At 35.2% G+C, this 7267-nt stretch overlaps 1 non-coding gene across 1 annotated transcript; it reads left to right on the plus strand.

The window, feature by feature from the left end:
* The first annotated feature begins 2653 nt into the window (after window positions 1-2653).
* Window positions 2654-2760, plus strand: LOC128778519 (U6 spliceosomal RNA). Its single transcript, XR_008424085.1, has one exon. It is a non-coding gene; the product is annotated as a U6 spliceosomal RNA (small nuclear RNA).
* The last annotated feature ends 4507 nt before the right edge of the window (window positions 2761-7267 follow it).

Here is a 7267-nt window from a genome sequence, read left to right on the forward strand (position 1 = left end):
ATATGTGGTATGCACTTTACTTGTATATTTTTAAACATTGTCATCATAGACAATACAGTTTCTGGGCAGGTACTTAGAGAAGTCATGTGTAGGTTTTTCATCCCTGAACTCTAGTTGAGTTCCCAACAATAGGCAGGATCCACTGGAAGGCATTACATGTGTGAGCCTTTATATGAATCCTGCATCCGGCCATGCTCTATTCTACCCCAGCTGATGCTACTCAGTGAGGAGTTGTCCCCAGCGGCCCTGCCCAAGTTGAAAATTGTAAGCAAAATAATTTCTTTTTGTAAATAAATTATGGTTCTTGGATATATGGTCATTTCCAACCTCGCACCCATATGTATTCACTTATTTATTAAAGTTCTTGGGGCGCCTGGGTGGCTCAGTGGGTTGAGCATCCGACTTCCGCTCAGGTCATGATCTCGCGGTCTATGAGTTCCAGCCCCGCGTCAGGCTCTGTGCTGACAGTTCAGAGCCTGGAGCCTGCTTTGGATTCTGTGTCTCCCTCTCTCTCTGCCCCTCCCCCTCTCATGCTCTGTCTCTCTCTGTGTCAAAAATAAATAAACATTTAAAAAAATTTAAAGTTCAATATATATTCATTGAAGGGTAATAAGTCTTGGCTCTGAGGACACACTGATTGTGTAGGGGTATGTTCACTAGTACATCTCTATGTCACACACACACTACACATTCCAAACAATACCCTCATAAATACACACAATAAGCTACATGTGCATACACTAGAAGCAGGTATAGCAGAAAGCAAGCAAATGTTAATTGCATAATTGACTAAGAAAAAGACCTTGATGAAGATTTTTCAAAATTATTTGATTCAAGTTGCAATATAATACCTTCCAATGTTCAGTTCCATTATTCTCTTTTAAATTACGATTTTCTTTACTGTTTAGCATCTCCTTTCTTTTTATATGCCTAAAAGACACAACAACCAATTTCCTGTATCCCTGTTTGGCTTTCATTTAGCTGGTTGTGTTAAGACAATCTGTCTTGAAACCGTATTATTACTGGCTTGAAGGCCCCGGGTAAAATCTTACAAACTCAACAGCGTGATGCACTGAGGTTTCATAACAACAATTTTCACCTTTGTGGAAACACATTCAATGAAATGACAAACTGTGATGTAATATTTCCTTTGGAGAATAAGGCACACATTTCTCAACTCTACACAAATTTGTGTGGTTGGTTTCCGTATAAAACAAAAGTGTTGTTATTGTTATTTCCTTACCGGATTGCTGAAACCACATACGTTCTTTTATTTGTTGTCTAAAAATCTACTGTATTGACTTTCGAAGTATCATATACATGGCAATTAGTACCATTTTTTCAAGTTGATTTGGAAAAAGGGAAAATTTTCACTTTGAATTAAAAAAAAACAGTTACTCATTTACCATGAATGAAAATATCTTAGTCAACTCAAGCAGCTGTAACAAAACGCCATGAGCTGGGTGGCTTCTCAAACACAAGTCTATTCCTCCCGGTTCTGAACGCTAAAAGTCTGCAATCAGGGAGAACCGGTGGCAACTTGGTCAGGTTCTGGTGAAAACCCTCCTCTGGGTTTCAGTTTGCTGACCAACTTCACGTGGTGCCAAGAGAACTGGCGAATCCTCAGGCTTCTATAACGGCGTTTATCTCATTCACGAAATTTCTGTCCTCGTAACCTAATTACCTCCCAGAGCCTCCCACCTTTAGCTATCATCACATTGGGACTAGGGCTTTAACATATAAATTTGGGGTGACATAAACATTCAGTCTATTGCAGAGAGTATATAGTAAATGATCTCTCTGTCTCAGAACTGATCAAGGGGTTAAAATGTCAAGATAAATGATGTCTGACAAGCATTTGTACAAAGCATATATGTACCATTTGTTGAAAAAAAATATTATGTATGTGAATTCAATCTAAAGTCCCATGAAACACTAGCTATATTGTGCTCTTTTCTTTTTTTTTCTGTTTTTTTAAAGTTTTTTTTTTTTTTATTAACTTTTGAGAGAGAGACAGAGAGAGTAAATGGGGGAAGGGCAGAGACAGACGAAGAGCGAGAATGCCAAGCAGTCCCTGCACTGTCAGCACGGAGTCTGATGTGGGGCTCTAACTCACAAACCATGAGATCATGACCTGAGCCAAAACCAAGAGTCAGACGCTTAACCAACAGAGATACCCAGGTGCCCCTGTGTTCTTTTCTTTTTTTTGAAAAGAATGAAGATGAGTTAAACAAAGTACATAGTGTATTCTTGGATAGAACATCAAAATTACTCAACAAGGAGCCAAAAAACGTAGATCAGAATTTTAAATCCATCAGCTATTAAATACATAAACTTCGGTCAGGCTGTTACATAGGCTGATTCTGCCTATGTAAATAAATAAGCAAAAAAATAAATGAGAAGGGGGCTTGTAGAGTGCATCGTAGTCTCAACACAAAGACAGTGAATGTATATATGCTAACAAAACATTCTATAAAGTAATTACACTTGTAGCTGATGTCAAAAGCCAGAAAGAATTGACAACATCCTTCCTCCCAAAAAGGGAACATTGAACCATCCACTGATTGAAATGAGGAGGCACAGAAACCACCAGGAGCCCTGAACCTGAACATCAGGTCTAGAATGTGAGAACAACATCAAGGGTATATGTCCTGTGCTCGCTTCGGCAGCACATATACTAAAATTAGAACGATGCAGAGAAGATTAGCATGGCCCCTGCGCAAGGATGACACGCAAATTCGTGAAGCGTTCCATATTTTTAATAAATTTCATATATTAAAAAAATAAATAAATAAAATAAAAAAAGGGTATATGTCCTATGTTTGTCAGGCATTCAAGGATGGGAATTCAAAACATTCTTACCGTCAACCCAGATTTGTGGTAGAAAACACAGATCTGAGATGTGCAGACAGAAATGCCATGTGAAAGTCATGAAGCCATCCTTGCAGTGTGTGCGTGTAAGAGCCAGACCGCACTATAGAATAAAAAATGGTTGTAAAACAACAACAACAAAAAGGTAAGAAAAGCCTAATGAGAACTTCTAGTTTTAGAAGCGGTGAATGCCTAAACCAAGATCATTGTGATCCAACTGAGAAGACAACTTTTGCTGAAGATAAGCAGACAAAACAATTATAAGATAATTAGAGATAATACATAGATCCAAATAAAAGGAAAAATCAGTTAAGGTGTTATAATTATAATACAATCTGAAGGTCTTCCTACTGTATTCCAAGTTATATAAGATAAGATAAGAATCTTTAAAAATAACTTCAATATAAATATAGGTGGATTATAAAAATGACCAAGGAGAATTACTAGAAATTAAACAGTATCAACAATGAAATTACACTGGTGAAAAAATACAAAACTTAAGGGATGGGCTAAATTGATATTACAAAGCTGAAAATAGAATTAATACATTTAATTAATAAAGAAAGAATAAAGAATTAGTAAATCTAAAGGAGGAACAAGAGAAATTTTTAAACATTGTTCAAAGCGTTAGAAAATAAGACAAAAAGCCGCACAAATATAACTCAAAATGGATCACAGATCTACATGTAAAACACAAAACCATAAAACTCTTAGAATACAGGAGAAAATGTAAATGATCTAGTTAAAATATAAATGTTATATCTAGATGACTTTTTAGAGATAACACCAAAGGCATGATCCATGACAGAAATAATGAATACGGTTGGATTTCATTAAACTTTAAAAATCTACTCTTTGAAAGACAATGTCAAGAAAATGAGAAATAAGCCAGACTGAAAGAAAATGTTTGCAAAACGCAAATCTGATAATCAATAGTTACCTAAAATATGCAAATAACTCTTAAACCTCAATAATAAGAAAACAACTCAATAACGGATGAATCAAAGACCTTATTAGACACCACAACAAAACAATATATTCAGATGACAAAGAAGCATATGAAAAGATGCTCACTATATGTAATCAGAGAAATTCATATGAAAATAACAATAAAATTCCACTACACATCTATTAGAATGGCCAAAATCAAGTACGCTAACAACAGCAAAGGCTGACAAGGAGGTAGGGCAATAGGAATTCTCATTCGTTTCTGTTGGGGATACAACTTGGTACAGCCACTTTAGAAGACAATTTGGTGTATATATATATATATATATATATATATATATATATATATATGTTTATACATATATATACACATATATATGTACATATATTTATTTGTTTGTTTTTAATTAAACCTATCCATCATGTGATCAAACAGTCACATTCTTTGGCATTTGCTCCAAGAGTTGAAAACTCATGTTCACACAACAATTTGCACAAATATATTTACTGCAACTCTATTCATAATTGTCAAAATTTGTAAGCAGCCAAGATGACCTTCAGTAAGCAAATGGATAAACTGTGTTGCCTCCAGACAATGGAGTCTTATTCAGTACTGAAAATAAATGAGCTACCACACCGTGAAAAGACAAAGAGGAATCGAAAATGCAAATTACTAAGTTAAAGAAGCCAATCTGGAAAGGGTACATGCTGTATGATTCCCACTATATGACATTCTGGTGAAGAAAGAATACAGAGACAGTACAAAAGATCAATGGCTTCTAGGGACTGTGGGGGTGAAGAGGGATGAATAGGTTGTGCACGGAGAATTTTTAGGAGTGAAAATACTTTTTACTTTACCATAATAATGGATACATAGAATTATACATTTATCTAAACTCATAGAACATACACCAAGAGTGAACCATAATGTCAACTATGGACTTTGGGTGATGATGATGTATCAGTGTAGGTTCATCAGTTGAAACAAATTTTGCACTCTGGTGGAGGATGTCAATAATGGGGGAGGCTACGCATGTATGAGGACAGAGGGTATGTGGGAAATCTCTGTACCTTCCTCTCCATATTGCTATAAACCTAAAACTGCTCTAACAAAATAAAGTCTTAATTAAAAAAAGAATATATATCCATTTAGGAGGCTATAAATTTAAAAAAAAATTAAAACATAAGTAAACCCACAGAAAACGAAAGGAAAGAAATAAAATAAATCTGAAAATAATAAAATAGAAAATAAACATATAATAGTGAAAAATTTTCAAAACAAGACAATGAAATTAGTAATGGGAAATGATAGGGTCCTAAGAAGTATGCACATTTAGAAAAAGAAAATAAAATAAGAGAGGTTAAAGGACTTAAGTTGTCAATTTAGTACCAGGAAAATAGAACGGTGATGTAATGGCTAAGAATTTTCCAGGATTAAAGAAAAGTACTTGTTGTTTTTTTTTTTTAAACTTTTTTAATGTTTATTTATTTTTGAGAGAGACAGAGACAGAATATGAGTGGGTTAGGGGCAGAGAGAGAAGGAGACAGAATCCAAAGCAGGCTCTAGGCTCTAAGCTGTCAGCAAAGAGTCCGACTTGAGCCTAGAACTCTTGAGCTGTGAGATCATGGCTTGGGCTGAAGTTGGACGCTCAACTGAGTGAGCCACCCAGGTGCCCCAGAAAGTATTTGTTGTTATATTGCAAAACATGTTGAATCACCAGCAGGGAAATTAGAAGGAAAAAAAAAAAAACTGAATTATTGGATTCTTTTTCACTGTTGCTTCTTATACACACATTCCTTCCTTCCAGTTTCTTTTTCTATCATGTTGGATATCTAGAGGGAAGGATTATTAGTAGTAAACCCTCATTATATCTGAAACGTATTTATCTATCTTCACTATAATTGACAGACTACCGAGGTACAGAATTCCAACTTGAGTTATTTTCTTTAAGTCTTTAAATGGATTATTCCATTGCATTTTGGTTTCTATTGTGTGTGAAAAGTTGCTGTCACACGACTATCATTCAACTATATGAAATTTGTCTATTCTCTTTAGTGCCTTCCAAGCTGTTTTTTTATTAATCCATGTAAGAAATTTAAAGATATAATTTAATACAGAGGAAAATGATATCTGAATATATCAGTGGGAAATAAGAATCAAGAATGAAAAAGCATTGATAAAGTGTTGATAAACCTTTATAATTATCTACAGAAAAGAATATGGCTATGTACATATATGTATATATGAATTAAATGAATATATATATGAATTAAATGAATATATATGTATATATATATGAATTAAATGCCAAAAATAATGCTATAAAACATAGGGAAAGGACAACAGAAAAATTCAAGTTTCTCAAAATTGTGACATGGCTGAAGAAAAAGATAAAGATATTAATTAGCATTAAACATAAAAAGATATATAAATTAATGCAGGTATTTATTTGTGATTAAATTAAAACTTGATAAATTTAGTCTATCTATGCAACTCAAATTCCCCAGTAAAAGTTTATATGAAATTGTCAATCATTTTATAAGAATATCAGATAATATACATATCTTCATATATACAAAGAGATAACTATAGTCATGGGTTTGTTAAAAAATAGTTAAGGGGCGCCTGGGTGGCTCAGTCAGTTAAGCAGCTGACTTCGGCTCGGGTCATGATCTCGCGGTCCATGAATTTGAGCCCCGCGTCGGGCTCTGTGCTGACAGCTCAGAGCCTGAAGCCTGTTTCAGATTCTGTGTCTCCCTCTCTCTGACCCTCCCCCGTTCATGCTCTGTATCTCTCTGTCTCAAAAATAAATAAACATTAAAAAAAAATTTAAAAAAAATAGTTAAGTATACTGATGGCTTCTCAACTTTGGCGATACTGACATCTTAGGCTGGGTATTCTTTGATGTGGGGCCTGACCCGCAACTTGTATTATAGGATGGTTGTAAGTATCCCAGAACCCACTTACTGGATGTCAGTAGCACCCTTCTGGTTGGATAATCAAAATCTTCAGATAATGATGGCCATTACTAAAGAAGAAAAGAAGGAGAAGGAGAAAAGAGCATGGAGGAGGAAGGAAGGAGGAGGAGGTGGGGGGAGGAGAAGAGAACGTAATAAATGTTAGTGAAAATGTAGCAAAATTAGAATAGTTGTGCACTTATGATGAGATGTGAAATGGTGAAGACACTTTAAAAAAATGTTTATTTTTGAGAGAGAGAAAAAGACAGAGGGTGGGGAAGGGGCAGAGAGAGAGAGAAGGAGACAGAGAATACCAAGCAGGCCCCCTGCCATCAGAGCTGGATTTGGAGCTTGATCTCACAAACCATGAGATCATGAACTGACCTAAAATCAAGACTTGCACACTTAACTAACTGAGCCACCCAGGCATCCCGGTGAAGACAGTTCGATGAACAGTATGGCAGTTCCTGAAAATTAAACATAGATTTAC

The sequence above is a fragment of the Panthera pardus genome, unplaced genomic scaffold (genome assembly GCF_024362965.1).
Source record: "Panthera pardus isolate Hobbes unplaced genomic scaffold, ASM2436296v1 HiC_scaffold_2, whole genome shotgun sequence".
NCBI lineage: Eukaryota > Metazoa > Chordata > Mammalia > Carnivora > Felidae > Panthera > Panthera pardus.